This window comes from Salvelinus sp. IW2-2015, linkage group LG10 (assembly GCF_002910315.2).
Source record: "Salvelinus sp. IW2-2015 linkage group LG10, ASM291031v2, whole genome shotgun sequence".
Taxonomy (NCBI): Eukaryota; Metazoa; Chordata; class Actinopteri; order Salmoniformes; family Salmonidae; genus Salvelinus; species Salvelinus sp. IW2-2015.
In genome coordinates, this window is record NC_036850.1 from 21,736,356 (window position 1) to 21,753,286 (window position 16,931).

The window sequence follows — 16,931 nt, forward strand, 5'->3', positions numbered from 1 at the left end:
ACTTGTGAAGTTTTTTTTGTAATGGAATTTGGTAAAACTACTCAATGTCTTGAATTGTAAGTTTAGTCAGTTGGTAATGTTATGGACTTACATAACAGTCTTGAACGCTGCATTACTGATACAGTATGTGTGGCTGTGCTGCACGATCCGAAGTATCGTGTTATTATAGGAGGGGCAAGTGTAGCGGGTTGTTTGCCCTTCAAAAGCCTCTCCTCTCGCGCCTTACAGTCTCACTCAACCAGGGTAGTTGAGCTGAAAGGACYGCGCCCAGCACCTCTAGCACCATGGGACTCACACACGACCCAACCTTCCAGAAACTGGAGAAATGGTACCATGAACATGCTCTGCACCTTAACATGAGGAAGATGTTTGAGGAAGACAAGGAGCGATTCCACAAATTCAGGTATCTTTATGGTTGACTTATTTTGAAATTGTTCGTGTTAATTTGTTGAAGATACACACAGTATCCTTATTCTAAAAAAACATAACAWCACCAGTGTATCATGTGATTTCAATTAAAATGCTGTCCATTAGAAAATGTTGTCTTCACTTCAGGCTACCTTTAGACAAAGCACATAATGTGTCATCATGAACAGATGCTACTGCCAATAAAAAACAACTGTACAATTTGAGATCTTTGCTATTGCATCAGTGACATAATTCATTCAGGTGCAACTGTCTCTTTCCCCGAAATATGTGCCTTTTATCAGAGTAGCTTATGGGCTTCCACACCATTAAAAATGCAGCACTTCTGGCTGAACTCCCTTCATGTACTGCTAGTGGTGTGGGGGTTTGTTGTCTGATGTCTGTCTGTATTGCTATCTGTATTGTAATAACCCTAACCTTCGTAAGTGCATTACAAGCACTTCCACATACACAAGCAAACAGTATAATTGGGATACCCTGCTTGCCTTGGAATTATAAATRAGTGGGTTTAGGTTTCGATTGGGCTACCCCTCAAATTCGCTACAAAATGCTTGTGGTGAAACAAAACAGATTTATATTTGTTTCATGGTAAAGGGCTGTTTGATTTTGTAACTTGTGGGCAAAAGGTTATTGAGTTAATTGCCTAAATCCAGAATCAGACAGAATTACATATAGAATCCCTCATTTAATAGGATCTCTGTGGAAACAGATCACTCACCCTGTCAAATGTTCTGTGTCTGAATAGCACAACGCTGAAGACAGATCATGGAGACATTCTGATTGATTACTCTAAGAATCTCATCACTGAGGATGTCATGAAGATGTTGGTCGAACTGGTAAATCGCTGCTTCTCTATCATAATGATTCAAATAACACAGCAATTACAAATAGCCATACTGTATTTGGCATTTACCTACAGTCATTACAAAAACAGTCTTCTTCTGCTGTGCTTCCAGTAGCCTATCAACCTTCCTGACATCGAAGGCCTATTTGCCCACCAATAGATGTATATATGTTTTCTCTAGGGCAAGTCGAGGGGGATTGAGGCCGCCAGGGACAAGATGTTCCATGGAGACAAGATCAACTTCACTGAGGTGCCTATCTGAGCTTTAGCCTGAGCGTGGTTTATTATCAATGTTATTATCATTGTGATAATGAATGGCCAAATGTAACACACCTGACACCTCCTCAGAAATTGGTTTGAAACAAATCAATGGCACTACATACATTTGCTGTAAGTCGCATATCAGTGTGTGTGTCCTTACTGTATCTTCTCCTCCTCCTGTTTGGTTAGGGCCGTGCTGTGCTACACGTGGCTCTAAGGAACCGCTCCAACCATCCCATCATGGTTGACGGACATGATGTGATGCCTGAGGTCAACAAAGTCCTGGAGAAGATGAAGGGCTTCTGCCACGTGAGTGGGAGCTGACCCAAGGGTCTGAATTTTGTAGCAAACCTCCAAATCTCTTAGTGAGACCATTTGTGTTTTCCAATTTGAATAGTTACAGTACGGTTTATACATAGAATTGCTAGCTATCTCCCTGTGGCATTCAAGGCATAACAAATGCAATTTGACTGAATTATGTAGGCACTTTTTTCAATGGTCTACTCGTTTGTGTCTGGTGTAGAAAGTTCGCAGTGGCGAGTGGAAGGGCTGGACTGGAAAGTCCATCACAGACGTTGTCAACGTCGGCATTGGTGGATCTGACCTGGTAAGTAAAATTCTTGCGTATCATTTGTTAAAGTGTCAATATTTTTATTTATTTAACCTTTATTTACCTAGGCAATATGATGTTTCACTATTAGGTGTGAAAGCTGCCTCTGCCATCACTGTGTATTTGTTGTGTCTTCTTTGCCAGGGTCCTCTAATGGTGACTGAGGCTCTGAAGAACTACTCCAAGGGAGGTCCCCGTGTGCATTTTGTCTCCAACATTGACGGCACACACATCGCCAAAACCCTGGCTGAGCTCAATGCTGAGACCACCCTGTTCATCGTGGCCTCCAAGGTGCCTGCTTTTGGTTGTCTTTACCGTACCAGTGCATTCACTGGTTTTATTGTTTAGTCTGAACACTTGAGAGAGAGATATTCGTCTTCAAAATTGGCCTAAAAAATTGACAAGAAAGACAAACAAAAAATCATTGACAARGAGCAAATAAACTGTACAGCTGATAATATGGAAACTCATAAAGTTCCACTCATCTTTAGCAGCAACAGTTGTTTGATACAATGGACRTTTCCATTGAAACAAAGGGATCAGTTGGTGCTGCATGCCACGTCGTACCTTCTCTCCTATGCCTCTGTAGAGTTGCAGCCAAAGTTATGTCTGAATGGCTTTCCTATTTTCATCCTATTTTCAGACTTTCACCACCCAAGAGACCATCACCAATGCAGAGTCTGCCAAGGAATGGTTCATTGAGCACGCTAAAGATGTGGGTAGCCTTTTTACCTTTAGAAAAATACAGGGAAATTGGTTGAATGCAAAGTATGTTAAATTAAACATTGTCTTCTTTACAGAAATCTGCTGTTGCCAAGCACTTTGTGGCGCTCTCCACTGCCGGCGTAAGTTCTTATTTTTGCAACACACCATCATAAATGCAGTGATATGCTCTGCATGTGTTTCTGTAAAATAAAATAACATTCTAATTTGGTTCTTTCTCCTCTCTTCTGCAGCCCTTAGTGAAGGCCTTTGGCATTGATCCTGACAACATGTTTGGCTTCTGGGATGTGAGTGCATGTTATCTGATGATGCAGAATGTCATGTGTGTATTTCATTGGGGGTAGTACAGTGCTCTTCCTGCAATCACAGGCTTTTGACGGGGGGACTTAGGCAACAGCTATATATAGCGTAGACTTCTGACTGAATTAGGTGCCTGGGCTCACAGGCTGGCAGCTGTGGGGTAATCAGAAGCCGCCCTCTCCAGCTCTGCCCTCAAAGAGTATTATATTATTGGTAGCGACCTTCTCCCTTGGAGAGGTTACTGTAAAGGCTGGGTCACATCAAAGGTCAGAAAGCTACATTTAGTTACATTGTTGGTATTTAAAGGGTAATGGCTCTAACATGCCATGCCCTTTCACGTCGGAGCAAAGATAGCTGCTTGCTCTCAGAAGTAATATGTATAAAAGCAGCAGTGTGTATTCATGGATGCCAAGGGAAGCCAGGCTTCCCCAAAATGGACCAAGAAAAAAATATTTTTGGTCTATTCTTAGTTTCATAAATGTCCTTGAATTTGCAAGAGGCTGATTGCATGTTACCGGAGAAAGCATCCGAGCGAACGAAACAGCGCCCCTCTGTCAAATCAAATCCAATTTTATTGGCCACATACACATGGTTAGCAGATGTTAATGCAAGTGTAGCGAAATGCTTGTCTTCTAGTTCCAACCATGCAGTAATATCTAACAAGTAATCTAACAATTTCACAACACCTACCTTATACACACAAGTGTAAAGGAATTAATAAGAATATGTACATATAAATATATGGATGAGCGATGGCCGAACGGCATAGGCAAGATGCAGTAGATGGTGTAGAGTACAGTATATACATATGAGATGAGTAATGTAGGGTATGTAAACATCATATAAAGTGGCATTGTTTAAAGTGACTAGTGATACATTTATTACATCCTTTTTTTTATTATTAAGTGGCTAGAGATCTGAGTCAGTATGTTGGCAGCAGCCACTCAATGTTAGTGATGGCTGTTTAACAGTCTGATGGCCTTGAGATGGAAGCTGTTTTTCAGTCTCTCGGTCCCAGCTTTGATGCACCTGTACTGACCTCGCCTTCTGGATGATAGCGGGGTAAACAGGCAGTGGCTCGGGTGGTTGTTGTCCTTGATGATCTTTTTGGCCTTCCTGTGACATCGGGTGGTGTAGGTGTCCTGGAGGGCAGGTAGTTTGCCCCCGGTGATGCATTGTGCAGACCTCACTACCCTCTGGAGAGCCTTGTGGTTGTGGGCGGAGCAGTTGCCGTACCAGGCGGTGATACAGCCCGACAGGATGCTCTCGATTGTGCATCTGTAAAAGTGTGTGTGTGTTTTTGGTGACAAGCCACATTTCTTCAGCATCCTGAGGTTGAAGAGGCGCTGTTGCGCCTTCTTCACCACACTGTCTGTGTGGGTGGACCATTTCAGTTTGTCCGTGATGTGTACGCCGAGGAACTTAAAACTTTCCACCTTCTCCACTACTGTCCTGTCGATGTGGATAGGGGGGTGCTCCCTCTGCTGTTTCCTGAAATCCACGATCATCTCCTTTGTTTTGTTGACGTTGAGTGTGAGGTTATTTTCCTGACACCACACTCCGAGGGCCCTCACCTCCTCCCTATAGGCCGTCTTGTCGTTGTTGGTAATCAAGCCTATCACTGTAGTGTCGTTTGCAAACTTGATGATGAGTTGGAGGCATGCATGGCCACGCAGTCATGGTACGTCTAGCGTATATCTGATGTTGTCTGGTCAGAAAGAGTATGACATTGTTTCCACCTGTAGCATTGAATGCAAGGGAAGCCAGCGAGCATTTGGCCTCCCTTGATAGAAAAATAAATAAAATAATAGCCAATCAGCATTGAGCAAAACTGAGTGAGCTCAGCTGTGAATCGTCCTGGCGCACCAAATAAATTGTCAAGGGAAGCCAGTTTGGATTTGGCTTCAGACCAATCACATCATAAGCCAAACATCATTATTGACAGAWTTTTTTTTTAAATGTGGTATCTCGTTGTGCTAGTTAGGTAAAATCATCCCTTTCCTAAATTAGCCATCGATGGAGATAGGGATTTGGACTCGTGGTTTTACTTAATTTTCCGTACTGGTCAATGATTATAACGGCGATACTGACCCAACCATACATTCATACATTGTGCCCCTGGTCTGAGAGGATGGAAGCTCAACATGTAGCTAGATGTAGTATGGTAATGTTAACTAGCAGGCCTGCATATCGTTGCCCATGAAAGGAAGTTAGGCTAGCGAGCAAGTATTTTAGCTAGGTAGCCTAGGACAACAAAAACTAAAAGCGTGTACTGTCATAGACCATTTAGGCAACATAAAAGAGGAGGATGGCATTGGCGTCGTAGGGTGAGTCAACATGTTTTTTATACTTACACACACACACACACACACACACACACATATATATATATATATATATATATATACACACACACACAGTTGAAGTCGGAAGTTTACATACACTTAGTTTGGAGTTGTCACGCCCTGGCCTTAGTTATCTTTGTTTTCTTTATTATTTTAGTTAGGTCAGGGTGTGACATGGGGGATGTTTTTGTCTAGTCTAGGGTGTTTGTATTGTCTAGGGGGTTTTGTAGAGTTCATGGGGTTGTGTTCAGTGTAGGTGTTTATGTAAGTCTATGGTTGCCTGGATTGGTTCTCAATTAGAGACAACTGTCTATCGTTGTCTCTGATTGGGAGCCATATTTTAGGCAGCCATAGGCATTAGGTAGATTGTGGGTAATTGTCTATGTCTTGACGTTAGTTGCTTGTGTCTGCACTTTYGTTTGATAGCGTCACGGTTGTTYTGTCTAGTTTGTATTAGTGTTCGTTTCTTCTTCTATTAAAAAGAAGATGTATTTATATCACGCTGCGCCTTGGTCCTCTCTTTCACCTAACAACGATCGTGACAGGAGTCATTAAAACTCATTTTTCAACCACTGCACAAATTTCTTGTTAACAAACTATAGTTTTGGCAAGTCAGTTAGGACATCTACTTTGTGCATGACACAAGTAATTTTTCCAACAATTGTTAACAGACAGAGTATTTAACATATAATTCACTGTATCACAATTCCAGTGGGTCAGAAGTTTACATATACTAAGTTGACTGTGCCTTTAAACAGCTTGGAAAATTCCAGAAAATTATATCATGGCTTTAGAAGCTTATGATAGGCTAATTGACATAATTTGAGTCAATTGGAGGTGTACCTGTGATGTATTTCAAGCCTACCTTCAAACTCAGTGCCTCTTTGCTTGACATCATGGGAAAATCCAAAGAAATCTGGCAAGACCTCAGAAAAAAATTGTAGACCTCCACAAGTCTGGTTCATCCTTGGGAGCAATTTCCAGATGCGAAGGTACCACGTCTATCTGTACAAACAATAGTACGTAAGTATAACACCATGGGACCACGCAGCTGTCATACCGCTCAGGAAGGAGACGTGTTCTGTTCTCTTGAGATGAACGTACTTTCGTGCAAAAAGTTCAATCAATCCCAGAACAACAGCAAAGGACCTTGTGAAGATTCTGGAGGAAACAGATACAAAAGTATCTATATCCACAGTAAAATTAGTCCTATATCGACATAACCTGAAAGGCACTCGGAGGAAGAATCCACTGCTCCAAAACCACCATTAAAAAAGCCAGACTACGGTTTGCAATTGCACATGGGGACAAAGATCGTTTTTTGGAGATATGTCCTCTTGGTCTGATGAAATACAAATAGAACTGTTTGCCATAATGACCATCATTATGTTTGGAGGAAAAAGGGGGAGGCTTGCAAGCCGAAGAACATCATTCCAACCGTGAAGCACGGGGGGGCGGAGCATCATGTTGTGGGGTGCTTTGCTGCAGGAGGGACTGGTGCACTTCACAAAATAGATGGCATCATGAGGTAGGAAATGATGTGGAATATTTGAAGCAACATCTTAAGACATCAGTCAGGAAGTTAAAGCTTGGTCGCAAATGGGTCTTCCAAATGGACAATTATCCCAAGCATACTTCCAAAGTTGTGGCAAAATGGCTTAGGACAACAAGTCAAGGTATTGGAGTGGCCATCACAAAGCCCTGACCTCAATCCTATAGAACATTTGTGGGCAGAACTGAAAAAGCGTGTGACCCAAGTTAAACATTTAAAGACGATGCTAACAAATATAATTGAGTGTATGTAAACTTCTGACCCACTGGAAATGTGATGAAAGAAATAAAAGCTTAAATAAATCATCTTCTCTACTATTATTCTGACATTTCACATTCTTAAAATAAAATGTGTGATCCTAACTGACCTAAGACAGGGAATTTTTACTAGGATTAAATGTCAGGAATGTGAAAAACTGAGTTTAAATGTATTTGGCTAAGGTGTATGTAAACTTCTGACTTCAACTGTGATTAATATTATATATGTGTGTGGTCACACACACACACACACAGAGAATCATTACAATGGACAGTCACATCATATTTAGTAACGTTGATTGGACTAAATCGTTTTTGGTATCGTTTAGATGTCACTGTGTTAGACTAAGAATAGGTGATTAGATGCTGTTGAAATGTTGAAGTTAAATGGTGCTGGAATAGTGGAGGCAGCTCCTGTTTCTTTACAACTCGGTAACTCTCTGTGTTCTAAATCATAGTTGTTTAGTTGTCCAAAAATGCAATATGTTCTGTGGACTTCACCGGATAGATGTTTCTCTTTTTGTTTGTAATAGAACAAATGTGTGGTTGATTTATTCTGCCACTGTCTTCTTATTGTCTCGGCCTTAGGCCTATATAGTGTAGCATGATGTCATAGCGTATGAACTAACAGATTATAGAGCAAACAATGCAATTATCACAACACTTGGGTTGTAATATGGCTTTTTTTCTGGATTGGCTTCCCCGGGATTTTACCCACGCACACTACTGATAAAAGGTGGCATTCACATTGAAAATAATTATGAGAAGTGAGATATTTAGAGGTTGGGGTCGCCTTTTCATATATAGGCCTACCTAGCTATTTATACCTTATTACACACTGTGTTTATTATATTTTTACCCAAATGAAGTGCTGTGTAATATGGGGAATTTATTCTCTGCAGTGGGCTGAGAATGTGCACCACAGATGGATAAGGGTTCATGTTAAGGTTTCAAGACAATGGTATGGAATTTTTAGAGGCAGGGGGCTCTTTCTGGGGCAAGCTAGGGACCAAGTGAGTTTGGCACAGTTCCTCCGTCTCTGTGTCACTTTCAATTACGTAAGCTTCAGTAGTGCTCGAGGTTTCTGAATCCTCTCAGGACACCACCAGACACCAATTAATATCAATATATAGACCAGATGCACAGCACTGAAATAGTAAAGGAATTTGAGTAAGAGATACGATTCTCAGGTACAATACATTGGTGTTAGGTCACTACATTTTGGGGGGGGGGGGGGGGAAACATGTTGCATATTCAAAGTTGTACTGTGAAAATTATTAAGCTCAAGAAATGTTTGTTGATTTTGTGCACATTTCTAACCAGATTGTTGTTGTTTTTAGTGGGTTGGTGGACGTTATTCCCTGTGTCTTGTATTGGATTGTCCATTGCTCTGCACATTGGTATGTACATTATGTTGTAGGTTTATTCTCCCGGTTTAGATATTCTAATGCTTTGATCAGCTGCCTGTACTCTACCTGAGTAGATAACCTTTGTAATCAGTTAAAAGGAGATATTAGTATAAACTCAAAGTCTCTGGTCTTTTCTTTTCCCTAGGCTATGACAACTTTGAGAAGCTTCTAGAAGAGGCTCACTGGATGGTAATACACGCCAATTCTTCTACTGTCCAAAGACTTGGAACGTTTTCTATTGGTCAGATGAATTTGTGTAGGTTGACCCCTCTTGTTCCTGTAGGACAACCATTTCAAAACAGCCCCTGTGGAGCAGAACGCTCCCATGCTCTTGGCTCTCTGGGTGTCTGGTACATCAACTTCTTCCAGGCCGAGCCCACGCCATGCTGCCTTTATGACCAGTACATGCACCGATTCGCTGCCTATTTCCAGCAGGTCCGTCAGTCACTACCAGGGTAAGAGCCTTTACTAGGGTTAAGAGACACTACCACAGCTAAGACATGATGAGTGTAACATAAGTAACACAGTGAAGAATGTGTCAGTCTACTTTGGCAATTTACTATAAAATCTATACACCCTTGGTCTCTCCAGACCTGACTCCCTTGACAGCACAAAACATCCTGTGGCGTTCTGCATTAGCATCGAATAGCCCCCATGTATTGCAACTTTTCAAGGAAGTTAGGAACCAATATACACAGCAGTTAGGAAAGCAAAGGCTAGCTTTTTCAAACAGAAATTTGCATATGTAGCACAGACTCAAAAAAGTTATGGGGACACTGTAAAGTCCATGGAGAATAAGAGCACCTCCTCCCAGCTGCCCACTGCACTGAGGCTAGGAAACACTGTCACCACCGATAATCCACTATAATTGAGAATTTCAATAAGCATTTTCTATGGTGGCCATGCTTTCCACCTGGCTACCCCTAACCAGTCAACTGCCTTGCACCCCCCACAGCAACTCCCCAAGCCTCCCCATTTCTCCTTCACCCAAATCCCGATGAGCATGTGGAAAGAGCTGCAAAATTTGGACCCCTACAAATCAGCCGGGCTAGACAATCTGGACCCTCTCTTTCTAAAATTATCTGCTGAAATATGTTGCAACACCTATTACTAGCCTGTTCAACCTCTCTTTCGTATCATCTGAGATTCCCAAAGATTGGAAAGCAGCCGCGGTCACCACCCTCTTCAAAGGGGGAGACACTCTAGACCCAAACTGCTACAGACCTATATCTATCCTACCCTGCCTTTCTAAGGTCTTCGAAAGCCAAGTTAACAAACAGATTACCACCATTTCGAATCCCACCGTACCTTCTCCCTATGCAATTTGGTTTCAGAGCCATTCATGGGTGCACCTCAGCCATGCTCAAGGTCCTAAACGATATCATAACCGCCATCGATAAGAGACCATACTGTGCAGCCTATTCATCAACCTTCCAAGGCTTTCGAATCTGACAATCACCACATTCTTATCGGCAGAGTCAACGACCTTGGTTTCTCAAATGATTTCCTCGCCGGTTCACCAACTACTTCTCTGATAGAGTTCAGTGTGTCAATCGGAGGGCCTGTTGTCCGGACTCTGCGCTCTCTATGGGGGTGCCACAGGGTTCATTCTCAGGCCGACTCTCTTCTCTGTATACATCAAGTATGTCGCTCTTGTTGCTGATGATTCTCTGATCCACCCTCTACGCAGACGACACATTCTGTTATTTCTGGCACTTCTTTGGACACTGTGTTAACTAACCTCCACACGAGCTTCAATGCCATACAACTCTCCTTCCGTGGCTCCAACTGCTCTTAAATGCAAGTAAACTAAATGCATGCTCTTCAACCGATTGCTGCCCGCACCTGCCTGCCCGTCCAGCATCACTACTTCGGACGGTTCTACTTAGAATATGTGGACAACTACAAATACCTAGGTGTCTGGTTAGACTGTAAACTTCCTTCCAGACTCACATTAAGAATCTCCAATCCAAAATGAAATCTAGAATCGGCTTCCTATTTCGCAACAAGCATCTTCTTTCTCAAGCTGCAAAAGCTTCGTAAAACTGGCCATCCTACCGATCTTTGACTTTGGCGATGTCATTTACAAAATAGCCTCCAACACTCTATTCAGCAAATTGGATGCAATCTATCACAGTGCCATCCGTTTTGTCACTAAAGCCCCATATACTACCACAACTGCGACCTGTTACGCTCTCGTTGGCTGGCCCTCGCTTCATACTCGTCGCCAAACCCACTGGCTCAGGTCATCTAACAGTCTTTGCTAAGTAAAGCCCCGCCCTCAAGCTCATCATAGTCTCACGTCGATGCCAGCATAGCCACCCCCTACAAACAGCAGCACCACCCGTTAGCAGGCGCTCCAGCAGGTATATCTCATCTGTCACCCCAAGCCATTCTCCTTTGACCGCCTTTCCTTCCAGTTCTCTGCTTGCCAATGACTGGAACGAACTGTAAAAATCACTGAAACTCGGAGACACATATCTCCCTCACTAGCTTTAAGCACCAGCTGTCAGAGCAGCTCACAGACACTGCACCTGTAATAAGCCCATCTGTAATAGCCCATCCAAACTACATCATCCCTCTGTATTTTATTTTATTTTATCTTGCTCTTTGCACCCCAGTACTTCTCTAGCTTGAGCATTTCATCGTTCTGCACATCTACCATTCCAGTGTTTAATTGCCATATTGTCATTACTTCGCCACCATGGCCTATTTATTTATATATATATTTTTTCACCTTTATTTAACCAGGTAGGCTAGTTGAGAACAAGTTCTCATTTGCAACTGCGACCTGGCCAAGATAAAGCATAGCAATTCGACACATACAACAACACAGAGTTACACATGGAATAAACAAAAACATACAGTCAATAATACAGTAGAACAAAGAAAACAAAAAGTCTATATACAGTTAGTGCAAATGAGGTAAGATAAGGKAGTTAAGGCAATAAATAGGCCATGGTGGCGAAGTAATTATAATATAGCAGGTCAATTGCCTTACCTCCCTTATCTTACCTTATATGCACACACTGTATATAGACTTTTTCTACTGTATYATTGACTGTATGTTTGTTTATTCMATGTGTAACTCTGTTTTTGTATGTGTCGAACTGCTTTGCTTGATCTTGGCCAGGTCACAGTTGTAAATGAGAACTTGTTCTCAACTAGCCTTCCTAGTTAAATAAAGGTCAAATAAAAAATATAAAAAATAAAACACCCAGTCCTTGCCCTGAAGGTAGGATGTGGTCATATATTGTCAGATTTGTATTCATCAAATGGAAATGTGTTCTACTGTGCATACCAAGTCAAGGTTAAATAGCATGATAATGTTGTTTTAGTATTAGTTTAAATTTAACTGAAACGGAACACCGAAGATGTTAAATTCATGTGATGTCTATAGGGTGACATGGAGTCCAATGGAAAGTACATCACTATCCATGGCAAACGTGTCAACTACCATACCGGYCCCATTGTATGGGGAGAGCCTGGCACCAATGGACAGCACGCCTTCTACCAGCTCATTCACCAAGGTACTGCCTCCTTAAAGTAACTGTCCAGTTAAAATCTGACTTTTGAAAGTTCATATTCTCTTAACTCATACCCAAATAATGTTGCTGACTGGTCCATAAGCTCTTCAACATATTGATTAATGGTCAGCTGAAATGGATGAGTATGTATGTTATGGAAGAGTAATATGTTATATTAGTCACAGATGCAGTGTGACTGCTGTGTCCTCCACAGGAACTCGCATGGTCCCCGCTGACTTCCTCATCCCTGCCCAGACACAGCACCCCATCAGGGAAAGTAARCACCATAAGGTAGGCTACCCCTACAGGACACATCTCCCAGCACTACCAACCCACTGGGAACAAACTGGTTAAATCAACATTGTTTCAACGTAATTTGTCAANAAGGTAGGCTACCCCTACAGGACACATCTCCCAGCACTACCAACCCACTGGGAACAAACTGGTTAAATCAACATTGTTTCAACGTAATTTGTCAACGTATTGTGACATGTAATCTACGTGTAAAATACATTGGATCTAAAATATGTTGAATTTGTACCTTTAAAACAATGTCAGATCTTCAAAAGAATAGGCTGGGCAGCTCCTCCTACTGGAGAATGTATCTATCTGCAGCTACCCTTTGACCTCCTATCCAGGGTTTTAACCATGCCCAGCACTGCTTAGCTATGATATTTGTTACGGACAATTACCAATATGCTATTGTGAGAATGATTGTTGAGAGATCTCCACTTAAAAATGAATTAGATTTACTGTTGCTGTCAAGTCATTCCAAAGAGAAGGTTTAACAGAGCAAATGAAATGTGACCATACTTTACCACTCATATATCATCAATGATGCTATTTAGGACTATATAGCATTCTCAAAATAATAAACAGCTATTGTTTCATTTCAACCCAGAATTCAACTAAAAATAGACCATACAATAGGCCTTGGGTTTCAAGCTGTGGTTGATTTCAAATGTAATGATATTTCGTTTTATTGAATTGTTTGGTTGTCAACGCTTCCAACATTTGAAGGAGATGTATCTTCTGCTTGGACAGTTCCATCTGTGCTGTTGACTTTGTCTGGCTTGTTTACAAATGAATAATTGATATGTTGGATTCCCGTCTCCATCTCAACCAAAAATTGAAGTTAAAGAATAGGACTAAATCAAATCAAACTTTATTTCAAGTGCATTTGAAATTTGAATTTATTTTATTTAGTCCCATTTAATTAATTTAGATTTTCGGTTGAGATGGAGATGTAATCCAGCATATCAATTATTCATTTGTAGACAAACTAAAATTAAAGTCAGACTAAGTCAGTGGCACAGATGGAACTATCCACAATGAAGATAAGTCTCCTTCAAATGTTGATATTTGGTTGCGTTGACAACCAAACACAATTCAATATCACTTTTGACATACAATAAATACAGTAGCCTATTATTAACTTGTGGACAAGTTAAGAAATGATATGTTGGATGGACGTCTCCAACTCAGCCAAAAAGTTAAAGAATGGGATTAAGACAGTGGCTCAGATGGAGCTATCCAAGCAGTAGATACATCTCCTTTAAATGTTGAAATTTGGTTGCATTGTCAAGCAAACATAATTCAGTACTACTTTTGTAATATAGTAAATAGCCTAAAGTTAAGGCTTTCTTACAAACTAATGTAACGTTCAACCTTAAAATTAGTAACACATCCATGGCCACATTATGAAGTTACTGTAACCATCCATACATTTCTTCTTTCTGTATGTAATCATATAAAACATGCATGTTGCTGTAATAATCTATATAGAATCTCAAACCGCATTGATCACTTGCACCATGTACTTTTAAAAAGTCTCAACTTCCATCCAGATCATTTGGTTCAGCTATTAGATGAAGCACAGTAATAACACAATCTGTTGTATACATAAACAAAATATCTGTCAGTGTATTCCCATTTTAACTTTGCTGTGCTTTTAAATGGTTGAAAGCGCAATGACAGACACTTGGGTGACAACTAAACCAAAAATCAGACATTGTTTTTCCATTGGAATTTGGTTATGGTTTTATCCAGATGGTTGAAAGCATAGTGATAACACTTTGGAAATTCAACAAACTTCTGACTGTCTTTTTTAGTGGGTGAATATAGGTTGTAATCTAATTGATCAACATCTCAACCGAATATTACCCAATTATCCACATTGAAATGACGTGGTGTATGTGGGAATGATCTGGGAGTAAATACCTTCCCATTCAGTGACTAAGCTAATCATTCAGTTATTCAAGTGATGCCTACTTTTACTGTCTATCTGACAAAAGAGCCTATGCAGTGTTCATGCTGTGTGATACAGGGGATAATGCACAGGGATAATGTCATAATGGGATAATGCCTTACCTGTTGTATCCTCTGTGTCTGTAGATCCTGATGGCCAACTTCCTGGCCCAGACTGAGGCTCTGATGAAAGGAAAGACCACAGAGGAGGCTAAGAAGGAACTGGAGGCYGGCGGCCTGACAGGAGAGGCCCTGGAAACCATTCTGCCACACAAAGTGAGTGGGAGCAGATCCCTCATGGCGCAAGTCCACTGCAGCCCCAGTTCGGCCTAAGACTTTCTATGGGCTTAAACCCTGTTATTATACTGGGGAGATTGTGTGTCTATTGCTAGGGCAGACACTGTCGCTCTGATAGGGACGTGTGTCCTCTTAATGGACAAAATAAGTTTTGCATGAGGTTGGAAGAAGCTTCAAACAGGGTGCAACACTGTATAATTACAAGTATGCAACAACTGTCGTAAAACAGGTTGTGTGATTTTAAAATGTTTCCTCTTGTTCTGCTGTAAGGTATTCCAAGGAAACAAGCCAACCAACTCTATTGTCTTCAAGAAGCTGAACCCATTCACACTGGGAGCACTTATCGGTAAGAGCTGAATATGGACCTGTGAACCAACAACTAATGATATTTGAAATATTGATAGAAATAATGTATTTACTTGTTATGCTCCCAGTAAMAATRTATGGTGTTGTTTGTTTCACAGCCATGTATGAACACAAGATCTTTGTCCAGGGTGTTATGTGGGAGATCAACAGTTTTGACCAGTGGGGGTAAGTGTGACTATTTGAAATGAAATGTCAGAATGATAGAGAGAATTATTTATTTAATATTTTATTTCTTTCATCACATTCCCGTGGGTCAGAAGTTTACATACACTCAATTAGTATTTGGTAGCATTGCCTTTAAATGTTTAACTTGGGTCAAACATTTTGGGTAGCCTTCCACAGCTTCCCACAATAAGTTGGGTGAATTTTTGCCCATTCCTCCTGACAGAGTTGGTGTAACTGAGTCAGGTTTGTAGGCCTTGCTCACACACGCTTTTTCAGTTCTGCCCACAGATTTTTCTTGGCTTGAGGTCAGGGCTTTGGTGATGGCCACTCCAATACCTTGACTTTGTTGTCCTTAAGCCATTTTGCCACAATTTTGGAAGTATGCTTGGGATCATTGTCCATTTGGAAGACCCCTTCCTGACTGATGTCTCTAAGATGTTGCTTCAATATTTACACATCATTTTCCTACCTCATGATGCCATCTATTTTGTGAAGTGCACCAGTCCCTCCTGCAGCAAAGCACCCCCACAACATGATGCTGCCTCCCATGCTTCACTGTTGGGATGGTGTTCTTTGGCTTGCAAGCCTACCCCTTTTTCCTCCAAACATAACGATGGTCATTTTGGCCAAACAGTTCTATTTTTGTTTCATCAGACCAGAGGACAATTCTCCAAAAGTACGATCTTTGTCCCATGTGCAGTTGCAACCCGTAGTCTGGCTTTTTTTATAGCGGTTTTGGAGCAGTGGCTTTCTCCTTGTTGAGCGGCCTTTCAGGTTATGTCGATATAGGACTCGTTCTACTGTGGATATAGATACTTTTGTACCCGTTTCCTCCAGCATCTTCACAAGGTCCTTTGCTGTTGTCTGGGATTGATTTGCACTTTTCACACCAAAGTACGTTCATCTCTAGGAAACAGAATGCGTCTCCTTCCTGAGCGGTATGACGGCTGTGTGGTCCCATGGTGTTTATACTATTATTTTGTACAGATGAACGTGGTACCTTCAGGTGTTTGGAACATTGCTCCAAGGATGAACCAGACTTGTGAAGGTCTACAATTTTTCTCTGAGGTCTTGGCTGATTTCTTTTGATTTTCCCATGATGTCAAAGCAAAGAGCACTGAGTTTGAAGGTAGGCCGTGAAATGCATCCAAAGGTATAACTCCAATTGACTCAAATTATGTCAATTAGCCTATCAGAAGCTTCTAAATCCATGACATTATTTTCTGGTATTTTCCAAGCTGTTTAAAGGCACAGTCAACTCAGTGTATGTAAACTTCTGACCACTGGAATTGTGATACAGTGAATTATAAGTGAAATAATCTGTCTGTAAACAATTGTTGGAAAAATTACTTGTGTCATGCACAAAGTAGATGTCCTAACGACTTGCCAAAACTATAGTTTGTTAACAAGAAATGTGTGGAGTGGTTGAAAAATCCAACCTAAGTGTATGTAAACTTCCAACTTCAACTGTAGATAGATATAGAGAGACATAATAATGGACAGAATATAATGTCAATGAAACATTGTTATACAATTTCATAGGATAAAGGCTCTGTCTATAATCTGTCATAGATTACACATTATAGAGGAGCTTAGCTTCCA

At 41.1% G+C, this 16,931-nt stretch overlaps 1 pseudogene; it reads left to right on the plus strand.

Annotated features, from left to right (window-relative positions):
• The first annotated feature begins 213 nt into the window (after window positions 1-213).
• LOC111969529 (glucose-6-phosphate isomerase-like) lies at window positions 214-15,349 on the plus strand (annotated as a pseudogene).
• The last annotated feature ends 1,582 nt before the right edge of the window (window positions 15,350-16,931 follow it).